The sequence below is a fragment of the Ursus americanus genome, chromosome X (assembly GCF_024610735.1).
Source record: "Ursus americanus isolate L20-20 chromosome X, mUrsAme1.1.p, whole genome shotgun sequence".
In the NCBI taxonomy this organism is placed as follows: domain Eukaryota; kingdom Metazoa; phylum Chordata; class Mammalia; order Carnivora; family Ursidae; genus Ursus; species Ursus americanus.
This window is the reverse complement of record NC_142164.1, coordinates 97,558,570-97,577,129: the sequence shown is the minus strand read 5'-3', so window position 1 is coordinate 97,577,129 and position 18,560 is coordinate 97,558,570. Positions and strand designations below refer to the sequence as shown.

General features: G+C 41.9%; 2 long non-coding RNA genes across 2 annotated transcripts in view; one reads left to right on the top strand and one right to left on the bottom strand.

Moving 5' to 3' along the window:
- The window catches only part of LOC123780105 (uncharacterized), a 59,066-nt gene that overhangs the window by 32,303 nt on the left and 8,203 nt on the right, over positions 1–18,560 (bottom strand). The gene's annotated exons all lie outside the window — the stretch shown is intronic.
- Positions 865–13,361, top strand: LOC148106990 (uncharacterized). The gene is made up of 2 exons (XR_015723503.1): positions 865–1,067; positions 5,881–13,361. It is a non-coding gene; the product is annotated as an uncharacterized LOC148106990 (long non-coding RNA).

Sequence of the window (18,560 nt, the reverse complement as noted above, 5' to 3'; positions counted from 1 at the left end):
ACATTCAGTCTATAGCAATAAATAAGCCACAATGTATAGATGTTTTAAAAAATTGAGAATAATAATGACAGCCCCAGGGGAGAGTCTTATTTATCCCTGACTTTTTAAAGGTATTTTCACATTTTTATGTTTTAACTTCTTAGTTAAATGGTATAGAACCAAACCAGAACATTTAAATGAGGGGAGAAACCCTCTTTAAAAAAATTATTTCTTATTTAGCAACAGGGTCTTTTCCAATTCTGTGCTTATACCATGAATTTTAGAAGGCTGGTACCAACATTATTCAATTGTATCAATTTTTTGTTTTATGAAACATTATTTTATGTACTTACTTCCACATATTTATTGGTCCTAACATGTGTCATTTCTATTGGGAATATTAATTCATTGCCCTAAAACATATCACAGTTTGCCTAGAAATTTCTTCACAGTGGTTTTTCAGGTGCTTTCAAATTTCAACTAGAATTCTATTAGCCAAGTATAAAAATAGCTTTTTTCACACAACTCTGTCAACAATTGATTTATTTTTACTAATTAAATACAGTTAAGATGACACCTCATAGTTTCTCTAATTCACACAATTTGAAATTCTTCTGGAAGCTTAACTTTTGAATAACATTTGATATATTTCTTCTTATGTAACTGTAATTCATATTCTTTGGCCATGCTTCCATTAGAAAATAGTTACTGCCTTTATAAACCAGTATCTCTCTTGCTTACATATTTTGGGGTTAAAATTTCTGTTCCTACATGTCACTTACAAGTGTCTTTCTCACTCAGTTGTTTTCAGTTTATTATTCATTGTTGTGGGAAAACATTTACTTCTTATTATATCCGTTTCACCACAGGTATTTTTTTATTTTAAAGATTTTTTTTTATTTATTTATTTGACAGAGAGAGAGACAGCCAGCGAGAGAGGGAACACAAGCAGGGGGAGTGGGAGAGGAAGAAGCAGGCTCCCAGCAGAGGAGCCCGATGTGGGACTCGATCCCGGATCGCCGGGATCACGCCCTGAGCTGAAGGCAGACGCTTTAACGACTGCGCTACCCAGGCGCCCCTCACCACAGGTATTTTTATTACTTTAATTCTCAAAAAAATTACCTCCCTTCTACAACTGACTTAAGATCTGTGATTTCACTTTCTTCTAGCTTTGTTTATGGATGGCTTTTTAATATTTAACTCTTTAAGTAATTTGAAATATTTAGGATGTTATACAAGTTATTTCTGTAAATTTATTTTTCTCCATTATCATATTCATTTTCTTTAACACATTTATTAGTGATTTGTTTTTATTACTTTGTGTCATTTGACATACCATATACTGACATCTAAAAAATGTTTTTAGTCTACTCTTTATTGCTATTCTACTTTATCATTCTATTTTTTCTACTTAGACAGTACCAGAGAATATTGACAGTCGTTTAAAGTTTGGCAGAGTAAATCCTACACTGTTATCTTCTCTTCTAAGAATATTGCTTGGTTGCATGTTTTTCCATCAAAAGTTTACAGATAGTCAAGTTCTCTTAAGCACTCTGTTGGGATTTTAATCGGTAATGAATTAAATCTTGAAATTAACTTGTGAAATACCTTTTTTTAAATTTTATTATCTTCCCAAACAAGAACATATATATTTCTTCGTGTGCTTAGAATTCTCGTTTCTGCTGTTAAAGGTGTCCAGTCCTTTTTTATAAGTTACAGATGTCCTCATCAGATTAGTAGCCAACAGTTAACGTTTTTATTCTCCCTGACATTTCTGAAACATGGCTCATGCAGACTTTGTTTTCACCACCCAGTCACTTAACATTTTGTTGTTTACACAGCAGTTTCCCATCCATTATCTCATTTGAGACTCACACCAACCCTGTAAGACAGGTCAAGTTCCAGACTTGTGACTCCAGAGATGAGCACATGTAAGAAGTTAGCCTAAGGCCAATAACTGCTGAAAATAAGTCTCAAACTTCAGTCTAGAACCCTCTCCGTCTCCATTTTGGATTGAGTAAGAAAACAGTGAAGGGGTGCCTGGGTGACTCAGTCAGTTAAGCATCTGCCTTTGGCTCAGGCCGTGATCTCAGGGTCCTGGGATTGAGCCCCGCATCGGGCTCCCTGCTCAGTGGGGAGTCTGCTTCTCCTTCTGCCCCTCTCCCCCTCCCCCCACCCCCGCTCATGCTCTCTCTCTCAAGTTAAATAAATAAAATCTTTTCTGAAAAAGAAGAAAAAAGAGTGAAATGCCAAGTGTTTTCTTTATTATTACTCCTTACTGTCATTTCCTTTAGATCAGTAAGAATTCATCAAGGCACACATGGTGTAGGAAAAAGCACAAAAATCCTGGCATTGTCATTTATTACAGTTGTGCTGATAAGCAGCCTTAAAATCTTTTTTTTTTAAGATTTTTATTTATTTGACAGAGAGAGAGAGGACAAGCAGGGGGAGCGGCAGGCAGAGGCAGAGGGAGAAGCAGGCTCCCCACTGAGCAGGGAGCCAGACACAGGGCTCCATCCCAGGACCCTGAGATCATGACCTGAGCCGAAGGCAGACACTTCACCAACTGAGCCACCCAGGCGCCCAGGCTTAAAATCTTTGAGCTTTGTTTTCTTATCTGTGAAATCAGAATACCACCTGTCATGTCCACTTTGTGAAGTTTCAAAGGTAAAATGGCATCATGTATATGAAAATCCCCAAGAAATGTTCCCAAGGCAAAATCACCAAATTTCTCTTTGTCAAAATTTTAACATAGAAAGTGAGGAGTGACCTCCAAGTTTTCTTCCTATGCAAATATTCCATCATTCAAGGCTGTTAATTAGGGGAGCAATTTATATTTAATTTAAAGTACAGTATTCTTGCTTGATAATTGCAATTTCCATCTTTTACTGGTGGTGGCAGTGCTTGTCTCTCTACACACCAGAACTTTTGGAGTTACAACAATCTTGATAGATTTCACAAAACCTTTATTAGGTCTGCTACATGTTGTATAAGGCCCCTGTGTATTTTGTAAGTGGAAATGAAGTGAAACTTTGTTTTACATTAGAACATAGTAATAGCCTCTTTTTTTTTTAAGGGGCACCATTACGATGTCCCTGGCCCTGGGGTTAGAATTCCTGTCAGGTGATTTGTGCAACTCTGAGCCAATTCTTTACACTAGAATGTTACGACATTCTTGTTGGCTGCCATCACTGTGTCCACGTCAGCTTTTTTAGTAGGTTATGGGTCATCCTGCACATAGACACCCCTTTTTTATTGCTTATGTGGGAATGGCATTGTGAACCTTTATTTCTTTTAAGAATTTTTTTTTTTAGAGACAGCGTGGGTGAGGGAAGGGGCGGAGGGAGAGAACATGCAAGCAGACTCCCCACTGAGCACGGAGCCTGTGGGTGGGGGGGGTTCTATCCCTCAGCCCATGAGATCAGGACCTAAGCCAAAACCAAGAATCGGGTGCTCAACCGACTGAGCCACCCAGCGGCCCCAGCAGTATGAACCTTTAAAAAGTACAGTCCATGGAAGGGATTAAGATACTCTGGTCTACCTGCTAGACACTGGATTTTGTATACTTTCATAAGCAGAGGTAGTCTTGGGCAAAAATTATGAAGGTTATGTCATTTATCCTCCAGTTCCTATCTTTTCTTCTAAATCCTCTCCTTGACCTTTTGCCCAGTTTTCTTCGATCAGGAGGAGCCAGATCTGAGAAACAAAATTTAGAGGAAAGAGCACAGCTCTGGCATCAAAAAAACCTCTGTTGTCATCCTTACTCTGCTACTTCGAATTTGATTGACCCCAGATTGACCTGGTTTCCTCACTTATAAACAGGGATAAATGATCACTTGTTGAAGGTTGCCAGAAAATAAAACAAATAGGGAAGTATTTATGTAATTTATATATTTAGGTTATTAATGTACCAAGATCTGAATATGAATATTTTATGTATTGTTTCTTATAGCAATGTGTGAATAACCCCAGGGTCTTTGCACATGCTGCTGGTTGTGCTGAAATGACTTCTGCCTCCTCGGGATTCAGATTCTAGAAGGCTGGTTCAAGTTTCCCTCTTAGAGGCTCCAGTAGCACTTATGCTTACTTCTGTTTGGGCTTTACCACGTGCTGCAATTCCCATTTACCAGTCTGCATCTCCTTCTAGACAAAGCAGAGTCTTTTGGGAGCAGGCACTTTGAGGACATGCATCTTTATAGCTCCAGATAAAATATAGGACGTCCAATAGATACCTAATACACAGGGAAGAGGAGGCGTAAGAATGGATAAAACAAATATAGATACAATGATAAGACAGACTATGAGATGTACTCTGGGAAGTGAAGTAGGAACAGGTCATATTTGCTTGAGGAATCTACTTCATGGAAGAAGTGGAACTGGAGATAGGATTTGAAGGCTGAGAATAATTTGACAGGCAAATATCGAAAAGACAGCATCCCAGATGACGGGAGCAGCCCAGTCAAAAGCACAGAATCAGGGAAAGAGCAGGCTGTCTTTGGGGGGAATGAAAAGGACGCTCATTGGCAGGGGTAGAGTACAGATGGGGAAGTTGGGGGTGCGGCTGGAAAGGTAAACAAGAGCTTACTCTGAATTTGGAGATGAGGAAGTTGAAAGAGTTGCCACTGCTGCTTGGCCCTTGGCCAGGCCTTCCCCTAAGTGCTCAGAACAAGCTCCTCCCCATTTTCTCCTAACGCTTCCAGTCAGGCCCCCGCCTCCTTTCTGCCCTTAGTAACTGGCTTGCATCAGGAGCCTCGTCTGGGACTATCAGAGTAAACCCTTGCCAGTGATTTACTCTCACTGCCTTTTCCTCCTACCATCAATTTGGCATCAAAAAAAAAAAAAAAAAGAAACCCTCTGTTGTCGTCCTTACTTACTGGGTTTTCTGACTTTGTCACCCTGATTTAAACAATCAGAACCTACAGGCATCAGGCTGCTCTGGCTTTTACTGTTTTTTTTTTAATGGTTACATGATTTTGACGTGATCCATACACGACAAACCAATAAGGTGAAACATGATACATCACCAACTGAGTCACTTTGGACAAGTGGTATCGTGGGTTGGGTGCAAGCAGCAGTGAGGTTACAAGACAAAAAAGCCGTTTGAGCTAGCAGGGTTAGTCCATGAGGTTTTTTTTTTCTTGCCATGCCCTGAGGACCTTCACTAACCTTGCATCTCTGACCCTAGCCAACCCTGACAAAAGCAGACCGCCTGGGGCCTGAAGTCTTCTTGTCCTATTAGCCTTGGGCCAGTGCTTGCTGTCATGCTAATACCTTGCCTCTGACCTCTTCAATGTTGGCCAGACGTATGACCGGCTCTCTGTATTGCTTTCTCGATGTGCACAGCAGTTTGCTCATTCCGGGGAGTACAGCTCTTCCCTGAACAACCTGGCTGGCCCTCTCCACTGTAGGGCCATGACATGGCCTAGAGATTGCAGCTGTGGTGTCATGTTCTGGAATAATAGTTTGCATCCAGAGCCAGCCACTGTCTGCCGTCTCTCCTTAAACTGCCATTCTGACTGCTGACAATCTTCGAAGCCATTCCTATAGATAAGTTAGGTCCTCTAGCCCTTGGACTCCTTTCTTCCAGCTCATCACCATTCGTCACCACCATGGCCATCTTTGCTGGGCCAAAGAGGAGCTTGTCAAAGACCTGAAAAGGTTAAAGTGTACCAGGTTGCATTGCTGGCCCCAACTATTCACCCCTACCAGCAGGCAGACACTTGCCATGGTCTCATCCTGGGTGGAGTGAATTTCCCTGCCACTTGACTTTGGGCTTGGCCATGTAACTTGCTTTGGTGAACGATATCTGGATGGAAGTGCCACTGTGACAATTTTGAGCCTAGGCCTTAGTGGGCCTTGCACGTTTCCATTTGTTCTCTTGCATTTATAACATCTCCATAGGATGAACATGCCCAAGAACAGGCCATCTCAACCAAGGGGAAAAAAGAACACATACGGAGCAGAACCACCCTCTCCAGTACATGACGTGCCGTGACATCCAGCTGAGCCCGGCTTTCATCAGAACTCCAGGCAAACAGCAGAGGCACAAAGACATCTTGCCTACCCTATCTGTCCCGTGTCACCACTGCTGACCAGATCAGGGTGACCGCTTGATTAATGGAGAGCCAAAGGTACATGAGAGGAGCCAATCAAAGCATCTTTTCAAGGGTTTGTATATGGAAACAAATTGTAATCAGAAAGGGACAGACTCAGGTAGACTCGGAGTGGGAGGCGTCATTTAGAGCCCTGGGCAACTTGATAAAGAAATAGAGAAAGCCAGTCTTGGGAGTGAATGAGAAAACAGGGCATATGTTCAAAGAGTTTCAGAGGAGAGTCCCAGAAAGACAAACAAAAAGATGATTAGAGTAAACTCAGTTCCCAGAGGCCTCCGGCACCAGCCGACACGAAGCCTCATTGAGCTGCAGGCCTTGTGTCTAAGAAGTTGTCAATCCTGTCATCAAAACCATCTGTCGTCTCCCACACAGTGTTTTATTTTTAGCTAGCTTAAGTGGAGTTTCTTCCTCGTAACTAAAGAACTGGACTAAGACTTGTCCAGAGTGGAAGAAGAGGAAAGAGCAGCCAGTTGTGTGGTCGGCAGCCCCTCACACGATAGAAAACCACACCGACTGCAGGTGGGACCATGTATCACGAAGCTTTTGCTGCATAAGAAACCTTGAAGTTGAAGGGCTTTGAACAACAAAACAGGTTGCTGACAACTTTGCGGAATGTGATGGCTGGGATATTTGGGACGTTCATGGTGACTCTTCTGGTCTTGCCTGTCAGGGCTGACACCGGATGCTCTAGGATGGCCTCACATGTCTAGTGATTGTTAAGCCGTCTTTCCAGTAGGGCCTTAGTGGCAACGACTTGTCTCTCATCCTCCAACAGACTAGCTCAGGCTTCCCCACATGGTGGTTTGAAGACTACCAAAGAAGAAGCGAGGGAGCAATACCCCACATGAGGAAGCTCATTTTAAGTCTCTGCTCACATCATGGTTCCTAGGCCCCTTAGCCAAGACAAACCACTTGGAGGATAGACCCAGAGTGATGGACACTAAGCAAGGGCTTACATGCAGGGTGGAGCGAACACTTTAGAAGCCCTTAATTGCAACAACGTAGCAAAACTACAATGGACGGGGAGGGAGAAAGGAATACAGCCGAGAAGCGCCTGTGTGCAAGGGCCAAAAGCCAGGAGAGTGGTATTTTTAAGGGAACGAGTCTAGGAAAATCTCCACTTTGCTATGACTCGACCTGTATACCTTTGGAAGAGTACAAGACTTTAACTCGGGGACTTGTTACTCCACAGTCATGGAAACATCAGTCTAAATAGTTATAAAATATACCATAAGCATCTGTAGTATTTCACCCTCGCTGGAATGCCTAATCGCCCTTTCCTCCTTTAGAAAAGAGGCATTTCAGTAGAATTAACGGGGGGGGATATCAAAAGATTGAAAATAAAGTGCTTCCTGAATACAGTTTACGTAATAAGCTCTCATACCTGATAGCAGAGAAGACTCCCAAATAATAAACATAATTCTGGGGGGTGAGGACTATTCTGTTGCGAACACTTCACTGGGGAAATCACCAAAGGCACCAAATCCTTACTTGAAATGGGGCTTGTCCCTTTAAGTATCATAACCACAAAGCTGTGAATCATAAGTTAAAAGCAATCACTCCGTTCCCTATTCCTGAACACATATGCCAGCCTGGGCATCCATATCGGCAACGTTGGCAGACTGGAGACCTCCAAAGGTCACAGCAGTATGAACTCTGCCACCTGTGGAATATGCAGGCATCCCGAAGTGTCTAGACATCGGCACTAGATTACAGCAAGTTCTCTTGAATAGGCAGAAATGTCATATCACCCCACCCAGAAGAAGAGGGAAAGGAGAGCCATACAAATTTATGCTTTCTTCATGGTACAAACGCTGATTTACAAATAGAAGTTATTTCTCCTTTAACTATGTTCCTCTTGCTATGTTGCCTAACTGCAAACCAACAATTGTGACATCACCATCATTTCCAGGCAGTCAGACACAAGCTACGAAGAGAAAATTTCCATTTGTCAACTGCAGTGTTATTAACCAGCACTTAGGGAAAAGAACATGAAGGGGAGTGGAGAAGTTAAGGTATACAGCATTTGAAAATGTAAGTGTGAAGTATATATGTGTGACAAATTTCTGAAGAGCAGGGATTTGTGGACCAACTGTTTTTCTTTTTTTTTTTTTTTAAGATTTTGTTTCTAAGTAATCTCCATACCTACTGTGGGGCTCAAACTTACAACCCCAAGATCAAGAGTCATATGGTCCACCAAATGAACCAGCCAGGCGCTCCAAGGGACCAACTATTCTTAAAAGGAGAAAAAAACCTCTGTTTCCCATAACTTGGTGATTACATGTGTGCCAATATTTTACACAATTTTAAAATAACCTTTTAAAAAATTAAATGTGTGAGCTTATTTAAATACAACCAGAAAGAATTCTAATAAAATTTATTTTATCATAAGCAAGGAAATGGGCCAACAGAAGCCATGTGGTCTAAAGTAAAGAAGGTCAAGATCAGAGAATCGAAATGGCAATGGGAGGGAAACAGGTGATTTCTCAACCTAGGTAATGAATGCCCAGTAATGCCCAGTCAGCCAAGGAACATGAGTAGAGGACAGAACCATTCAAATATGTTGAAACTATCTTTACAGGTTTTAAAATAGACTTTATTTTTTAAATATTTATTTGTTTGACAGAGAGAGCACACGAGGAGAGACAGAGGCAGAGGGAGAGAGAATTTGAAGCGGACTCTGTGCTGAGCGTGGAGCCCAACACGGGGCCTGATCTCATGGCTCTGAGATCATGATCTGAGCTGAAACAAAGAGTCTGTGGCTTAACCAACTGCGCCACCCAGGCACCCTAAAATAGACTTTATTTTATAAAGCAGTTTCAGTTTCACAGGCAAATTGAGCAGAAAGAACAGAGATTTCATATATACTCCCTGCCCCCATATCCACAGCCTCCCCCATCAACAGCTCCCCCCAGAGTAGTACATTTGTTACAACTGATGAAGCTACGTTGACATATCATCACCCGAGTCCACAGCTTACATCAGGGTTCACTCTTAGTGTTTCCATTCCATGGGTTTAGACAAATGTATAATGACATGTATCTACCATTATAGTATCATACAGAGTAGTTTCATTGCACTAAAAATCCTCTGTACTTTGCCTATTCATCCCGAAGTCTCCCCCACACACCCCCAACAACCCCTGGCAAGCACTGATCTTGCTGTCTCTGTAGTTTTGCCTTTGCCAAATTCTCATTTGGTTCGAATCATACTGTAAGCAGCCTTTTCAGACTGGCTTCTTTCACTTCGTAATACACATTTAAGTTTCCTCCATGTCTTTTCATGGCTTGATAGCTCATTTCCTTTTGGCACTGAATAATAGTCCATTGTCTGGATGGACTACAATTTATCCATTCACCTCCTGAAAGACATCTTGCTGGCTTCCAAGTTTGGCAATTGTGAATAAAGCTGCTATAAGCATCTGCTACAGGTTTTATGTGGACATAGGTTTTCACCTCCTTTGGGTGAATACTAAGGAGCATGATTGCTGGATCATACAGTCAGAGTATGTTTAGTTGTGTAAGAAACTCCCAAACTGTCTTCCAAAGTGGCTGCACCATTTTGCCTTCCGAACAGCAACGAACACGAGTTCCTGTTGCTTCACATCCTCTCCAGCATTCGGTGTTTCTCTATAGCTTTTAATTTCTCGTTCTCTAACATAGATTGATGACAGAAGTAAAGACCTAGGTTTTGTGCACAGTGGTGTGGAATGGGGCCTTGGGAGAATGGAGTACAAAAAGTAGAGTAGAAAAGTCTGAAAAAAAGACCACAGGGGCACCTGGCTGGCTGGGTTGGTAGAGCATGCAACTCTTGACCTCAGAGTCATGAGTTCAAGCCCCATGTTGGGTGTAGAGCTTACTTTACAAAATAAAATTTAGAAGACCACAGCTTTTTTTTCAGTGATGGCCTAATTATTTATATGTATAATGTTTCTATGTTTACAGTATCTTTCAGAAAAGAGCACTATTGATTCATTGTAGGCTGGCTTATGCTCTGAGTTTTTTTTTTTCATCAATAGCGGTAAATTCATAAGACACACATGTGCACCTCACCACTTGGTGACCAACTTCATACATTTAAGTGACCTTTGACATGTAACCCAGATCCTTGCCTTTATTTTCTTCAGTTCTAATAAATGGAATTGAGCTAGACAATTTGAAAAGTTCTTCCCAGTCCTTTAAGCAATGACATCCATATGTTTTTTCACAAATAAAAAGTGTCCCCAAAGATATGTGTTTTTCAATGGAATGTTCCCAAAGAGAGGAGAATTTCCCATGAAAAAGGCATTGAATGTACTTAAGCTTGTCGTTCCTCTCTCCTTGCATGCCATTCCTGACTGATAAATGATACCTTTTCTTCCAAAATTTTTCCTAATCAGGTTTAAATATGGAGCCTAAACAAGTAAATTATAGTTACATTTTCTTTTCAAAAGCATACTTTTTAAAAAAGAATCAGCAAGCGGTGCCTGGGCGGCTCAGTCGGTTAAGCATCTGACTCTTGATTCTGGCTCAGGTCGTGATCTCAGTCAGGGTCCTGGGATTGAGTCCCACATTGGGCTCCCTGCTCAGTGGAGACTCTGTCTCCCTCTCCCTCTGCCCCTCATGTGCTCTCTGTCTCTCTCAAATAAATAAATAAATCTTAAAAAATAAAAATTTAAAAAAAATTTTTAAAAAGAACCTGCAAACGAATGATTATAATCCCATTGAGAGTAATGAATTCCCTCATTCAGCATCTATTTTGTGCCAACTATGTGAGTTTTCAGAGAAGGCACTAAATACATTTTCTTTTCTTTGTATGATATGACTGTGTGAATGCAGCCCTTGAAAAGTCAGTGCCCCATAATTACAAATGTAACACGTAATTTATAATCACGAACGTACTTAAACATAATCGTGAACATAATTGTGGGTACTTTGGCTTCAATTTTGTTGGTTTCCATATTTGTTACATCTCTATATACAGTGGCAAAAGGCAAACTATAAAAAGGAACGTATGTCTGTCTCTCTTCTGTTAGCCATTAGAGACTCGAAGGTGGGCACATAAAAAGGGAAAGGCAAACAGGCACACAAAAGAGAAAGCATGAAAAAAACAAGAGGAATGTGCGACTGGAAAGGAAAATGGATGCTGAAGGAAGAAAATAAAAAGAACCAAGTGACAGTGGTCTGACTTACGCATCACCTTGCCCTTCACGGAAACAAGCAAGACCTCAGGGCATTCCCAGCATCCCCCCTGCCTCAGAACCCTATCAGGAACAGGGGTACAAATTGAATACCTGTCAACTTGCATCAATGCGAGTTTTCCAAACATGTTTGGAAATGAGAAAATTTCTGGATATTCATATTTTGATCTTTCCAAAAGACCCAGTGTCTTGGTTTTAACCAAATATGACCAAACATTATATTCTGTGAGGAAGAGAGGTCACACCAACGTGTACTCATGTGTCATTTATCTGCTGCTTCATGACAAACAACTCCAAAACCAAGTGGCTAAAGAGAATAACCGTGTATTATCTGTCATGATTCTGTGTACTAGCTGGGCTCAGCTGGGTGGTTTTTCTGTCCTAGGTGATATTGACTAAGGTCACCCATTCTACTGGGTCGCTCATTCAGTAGCTGCAATCAGCTGGGAGCTGTACTGGGGCTGAAATTTCCAGGATAGTTTCATTCACATTTCTGGAAGTTGGTGTTGGTCAGCTAGAGTTCATAGTTCTCCACATGGCTTCTCATCTGCTGGCAGGTTCGATTGGCTTTCTTAAAGCATGGCAGCTGCGTTCCAAGAAGGAAAGGCTCACTTTTGTGCCAATGCTTATCAAGTCTCTGCATCATGTTTGCTGATGTCCTGTTGGCCATACAAGTCACATGGCCCAAGCCCAGTGTCGTCTGCACCTGTGAAGGAATACAAGTGACTTGTGATGGATATGGGGGGTTAAGCCTAGACCGGATAGAGATGGGAATTGTTGCAAGGAGATGGAAATGTGTAGAAGATCATAGATGGGTTTTTCTTGCTTATCAAAGGAAATGTTACTGTTTTATAACAATGCTATTAATATGGGCAGACTTTGACACAATGTATTCCAAAGAACAAGTTTATATTTTGAAATGGTTTTTACAGCTGAGACTCTGTGTGTACTGCCTACTTGTGACAGTTGTATGTGTTTATTTTGTATCTAGCAGCAAAGCCTACAGTAAACCCTTAAAACAATGAAAGAAATGTGGGAGGGTGCAGCACAATGACGTTATTACCAGAAGGTATGATTCCATTGATTGGTGGATTCATTCACTCATTCAACAGTCCCTTATAGAACACCCACACCCTAGTGCTAAAACAATGATCAGGACAAAATCCCTGGCATCAAAGAGCCTAGGTCATTGCATTCTGAGGGGTCAGGGTAGGGAGAAGGTGGCAGGAATCTGCATCTCTAACAAGCACCTTACATGACTCGGACAGACTAATGGTTGAGAACCTCTGCCTTAAGGCTTTTTCTACCACTATTTTTAAGTATTATTTGTGAGCAAAGAACTAAGATTTGGGAGAAAAGGGGACTAACACAAGATAAAAGACAGATTTCTCTTAACACAGTTTTGTTGAATCCTAGAACAATGGAGACTCTGGCATACCCATAGTGCCCTGGTTCCCAAAGTGTGGTCTCTGTATCTGCAGTATCGGCATTACCTGGGAATTTGTTAGAAATGCAAATTATCAGACCTCACCTACTGTATCAGAAATTCTGGGGTTAGGGTCCAGCAACCCAGGTTTTAACAAGTCCTATAGGTGGTTCTGATATGGGTAGAATTAGCAAATCTTTGCCATATCCTAATTCTATTACAGTTGCAACACTGCATAGAGTGATGCATAATTTTAGGTAGCTACACAGACATTATTAACATGCATGCGAGTGGATTTTCTAGTTTGCGTGGGGGGAGAGGAAAGCTCCTAATTTGGCTTTCTTAATCAAGTATGTTTACATTCTTAATCTGCCTTTAACTCCCTCTACTGTCCTGGGCAAATCACCTCTTACGTCTGCCTACATCATCCCAGACCTATAAAATAAAGGAGTGTCTGAGCTATTTATTGTAATTCTTTCCATCACTAACTTTCCCTCTTATGCTTTCCATACCCATGTCAATCCCTATTCAAGTATTCGTTGCTAGAATAGCAAGAAGAGATAAGGAAAGGCTAGCTTTCCAAACAGACTAGAAAAAATAGGGCAAATATGGCAAGACCAAGAAGCATTACTGGACGTCCCCCTCCACCAAAAAAAAAAACAAAGATTCTCGACGGAAATGTCGTCTTTCTGCTTATATAAATTAACAACAGGAAACAGTAGAGGAGGAATCATTGAAACACCCAGAGACTCTCCGGTGGGAGCTGACTTTGATTTCTTGCTCTACAGTCAGAAATCATCACAATGAACTTGAGACAACTCAAGCTACTTAAATCGTTTGCCTGAAGTGCCTCAGTGTCCGCCTCTGGGTTTCTTCCATGGAAACAGACTTGCTAGTGAAAAAGCATCTTGACTTTCATGATTAACCATGCCGCTCTTAGAGTGCGTTCACCCACCCTCCCATCCACAGCAACAACATTTGCCGTATTTGACAGATGAGCAAAAGGAAGCCAGGGAAGAAAATTAGTTACTCAAGGTCAGGATGATCAAGTGTTGAATGGCAAGGCCAAGATCAGACCAAGATCCTTAGCTTTCCAATCCAGTGTTTCCTCCACTGTTTTACTTTAAGACCTGGAATGGGTGGTGGGGTCAGCAAGGCGGACCAGCATCCTGGTCCTTTTTATTTATTTTCCTGGCATCCCTTCCCTCAGAGTGTTCTAAAAGGGCAATAGGCCTGATGTCAGGAGCTGGAAATTCTAGTCCTGGTTCTGCCACAGAAGGCTGGCTGGTCTCAGGCAAGTCACTTGGGCTCTCTGGGCCTCACGTGCCCCATTGTTACTTCCAACTCTGCCTCAGTAATAGTATGAAAAAGGAAATCGGAGTATCTATAGGTTGATTTTTACATTTATATAAATTTGAGTTTTCAGACTGTAGCTAGTGTTTGAAGGGTTGAGAAAGAGCAGACAGATGGGAGTAATTCTAACTGGATAAGAGGAAATAGGACTAGGAGGTTCAGAGTAAATATTTAAGGTGTGGAGATTAGATAAGGCGAGCTAGACTCTTCTGTTTAAGACCCTTGCCTTTGCCCTTCCCTGATCTCCAAGAGGGAGCTTAGATGCGTGTGACTCCTGAAACTTTAAATCATTTTTTGGTCTCTCAGTTTTGTTTTGGTGAAAGGAATTGGGATGTGGAAAAGACTGTTGTGGGAATCACAGGATCAATATATTTAAGAATCTCTCATGTACATCTAACCCCACTTATTCTGAAATGTTTGAATTCTAATCCCACTATACCGGTAAATAATTTGGCTGTCCTCTTGGAATCTGAGAGTCAAAAAACGTGTGAGAGTTGGAACACGGTCAGTCACTTTTTCGTTTTTAAATGGATCGATGTGGTAGGTTTGGTGGCTTTCTTTTTACTGCCTGCTAGAATCAAGGAAATCCTTATCTATATCATTTATTAATGCCTTTCATGGTGTTTAGAGGCAAGTTACCTTACTTCCTTTACATTTGCCGGAATGCCTGTCTGTGTCTTCTTCCAGGAAATTCAGAAATACTGATTCATCTGCCCTCTTCTCCTAAGCAGGCCAGTTTATTAGTAGTTCTTAAGTCCAGCATTTCTATAAGCAGGCCTCATGGGGAACACCAGAATCTGATACCTACACAGAGTACAGGAAAATTTCCTTCCAGAGTGAGGGTGGTTAAACTATAAACACAGGGATGGACAAGAGAGTGTGGTGTAGAGTAAGGGCTAGAGGAGAAAAACTAGAAATGATGTTCCAGAACCCTGGGAGATTAGGGGAAAGGATGGAAGGAAATGAGAGCATGACAATAGTAGAGTGCTTTTGAAATTGACAGACAGCATGCTGGTTTACATAATTAGTGATTTTCAATCAGCATCTTTTTTTTTAAGATTTTATTTATTTATTTGCCAGAGAGAGAATGAGAGAGAGAGAGAGAGAGAGCACAAGCAGGGGGAGCAGCAGAGGGAGAGGGAGAAGCAGACTCCTCTCTGAGCAGGGAGCCTGACATGGAGCTCGATCCCAGGACCCTGGGATCATGACCTGAGCCGAAAGCAGACATTTAACCTACTGAGCCACCTAGGCGCCCCTCAATCAGCATCTTTTAAAAATTGGGGAATTGTATAAAATTTCTGGACACAAGAGACTCTCTTTTAAAGCTCCATTTTTCTGTCCAACTAAGGAACTATCGAACTGGACCAGAGGTGGCAATTCTTTTACAAGCAATTGCTCATAAAATTTCAACAGAACAAGTGGCATTCGGATTATATGAGGCCAGTAAAGTGAATTAATACATACCAGGGGCAAGTGTGTTTGACAGCATCAATAAAAGAATCAATACTATAGTAATTAGGAGCAGCTCTACCAGTCAGCACCAAATTAGCAGGGTTTTTTTTTTTCTTTGTCTAATTCATGTAAATTACAGCTTGCTTCTTTCTCATAAAAACCCCTTGCTTTCCCCACATGAGCAGGACACTTTTCCCACTCCTCTGGAATCTGTGCACCCAAACTGCAATTCTGAGATCACAAAGGCCTGTCTTCTTTTTCAGTTTTGCCTCCTTTTCTCAGTTGACATAAATGGTGTCAGAACAGCATGGGATCCGAAGCAATGCACCGCTCTGACTCTGGATTCAAACATGGTACCTGCCTGAGCAGGCGGCTCGGGGTTCTGCTGGTGAGTTCTCTTAGTTCTAAGCCTCACTGTTTTCATAATTTGTATTAAGCAAGCTCTATGCCCAATGTGGGGCTCAAACTCACAACCCCAAGATCAAGAGTCACATGCTCTACTGGTTAAGCCAGCCAGGAGCACCACCCCCACCAAACTTCCTCTTTTTGGTTGAGGCTCAGGCCCAGGTTTGGGGTGTCTTTCCCATGTGGGCTTTTGTCTGTCTGTCTGTCTGTCTGTCTGTCTGTCTGTCTGAACTACAGTTACTCTCTTCTGTCTGGCGAATACTCAGTGGGATCTTTGGTTTGGAAAATTGCTGGAGAGCAATCCCTACCTGGCACTCCAGCGGGGTGTATGTTATGGGTCCATTTCTTGTAAGTTTCTGTCTTGTTGGATCAATCTTACTTGTCGTTAGGGTGGCCACTCCGGGGATCTTTTGAGATTCCAAAATTAGTTTATTTGCATGCACAATTGGAAAAAGAAAAGAGAACCAAGCATCTTGAGTAGGAAGCATAGTTCACTTAGTATTTGGGGACCTCTGAGAAAGTAAATCATTCTGAACTTGCTTCCTTACACAAAAATAACTAAACTTTCTAAAGCCGACTCTGACCTCCCTCAGAGATGATCTAAACCAAAAAAACTTATGAGAAACTGCTGCAGCTGTTGCTCTTCCTCGACCTTCTCCCTCCTGCTCTTCACCTGTATAGCCAAGGATTTTCTTAAAGATTGATTGATTGATTTTGAGAGAGCGAGCGAGCATGAGTGGGAGAGGCAGAGAAAAAGAATCTCAGGCAGACTCCCCACGGAGCACGGAGCCTGACACAGGGCTCGATGTGAGGCTCCATTTCAGGGCCCCGAGATCATGACCTGAGCCAAAACCAAGAGTCAGACAGTTACCCAACTGCACCACCCAGGCTGTCCTGTATATCCTAGTTTTACAGAACTTCCATTCTGTAATATCAACCTAGAGGTTCCTCTGGACCCTCCAGTCATCCAAACTCCTTCTAAACTTAAACCTAATGAAGGAGGTTCTAAGACTTCATCAGTCGTTTATACTCCTTGGACCAAGGCAGGATTGTGAGCTGCTACCAAGGACCTTCCTAATGCCCTTGAAGACCCTCTAGGACTCGCTAAGGAATTCCTTTTAGTTATTCAGACCTATAAACCTGGAAATTCTGACCTTTATCAACTTACACACATGCTTATAAGTGAGTGGAATATAGGGGGATGAATGGGGAAAGTAGGCTGGACAAAGCCTTTTGATGATTTTTCTTAGTGAAAAGTTATAGCTATAGGTTTTAAGTTTTTAAGCTAGCTAAAGATTTACATAAAACTATCCCTAAGATTTTTCAAAAGACTATAGATTGGAGAAGCAAATCAGCAGTGTACTCAATGGCCAAATGAATCTGGTTTTTGATTATTATGATAGGTTAAGAGAAAACTTTTTAACAATACTTTGGTATTGACAAAATTAATTGTGAAAACCCTTTTCAAAAAAAATTTAATTGCACCTTTATTACTTAAAAGACAGAGTTGGCTCAAACAGCCCAAGAGCACTTTCTCCTCTAAGGACATGAACAATGAGGGGAACGAATGTGCTCACGTAACAGAATAGGGCAGCTCCGAGGACAAAAAGGGATCTTACTTCTACCCAATACCTTAGGGGAAATAGATGTTATAGGGAATGGGGTGAGATGAGGTCTCTCTTTTCTTTTCTTTCTTTTTTTTTTTTTTTTTTTGAGTGAAGTTGACACACGACGTTACATTAGTTTCAGGTGTCCAACATAGTGACTCAACAAGTTTATACGTGAGGCTATGCTCACCACACGTGTAGCTACCACCTGTCACCATGAAACTCTGTTACACTACCACTGACTGCATTCCCTATGCTGTGCCTTTTATTCCCGCGATTTATTCATTTCATACCTGGAAGTCTGTATCTCCCACTCCCCTTCACCCTATAGACATGAGAGCAACACTGTCAGTGTCAAGCCCCACCAACCTTCCTTTCCCCCTTCCTCGGAATGCAGAAACACTGTAAGTGGTGGAAGTGTCTCATACCTCATGACAGTTTTGAAATTCTTACCTGGCCCTTTTCAGCTGGGGCCCTTACAAGACACTTATCAAATCCTTCTCATCCCTACAGACCCTATTCTCCTGTTAGGCTTCAATTTTCTGGAGATGTATCAGGCACACATCTCCCTCCCTCAGAAGGGGCAAAGGTTTTTGGAAATAGCAGAACCACACAGAGAAAATTCAACTTAGCTTCTGGACTGTGAAACTTCTTTAAGACTGAAGGGGGCCGAGGGGGCTCAGAGCACGTCTCCCCAGGGCGGGCCACTTCAGCATGTGAACTATTCTGAGCTGAAGGCAATGGAGACCCCGTGAGCTCAAGAGAAATAGCCGTTACCTTCAGACTCCACTCATTTTGTCTGCCTTTCTGCGACATGCAGGTTGCCACTTCTTTCTTTCGGCTATCTTTGGGAGTGACTCTGGGTCTTGGGAAGGTAGTATCTTTGCACCCTCGTTGGGAACGTCTTACACCCAAAGGGTAGTTATTTAATACTGTCGGAAATGCTTACTGTTTGTCCCAGCTGAAAACTGGCAAGAATTTTTCAAAGGTAGCTCTGTAGTCAAAAGTTGGCCAGATTAGAGGCTGATATTCAGCACCTGACAGGA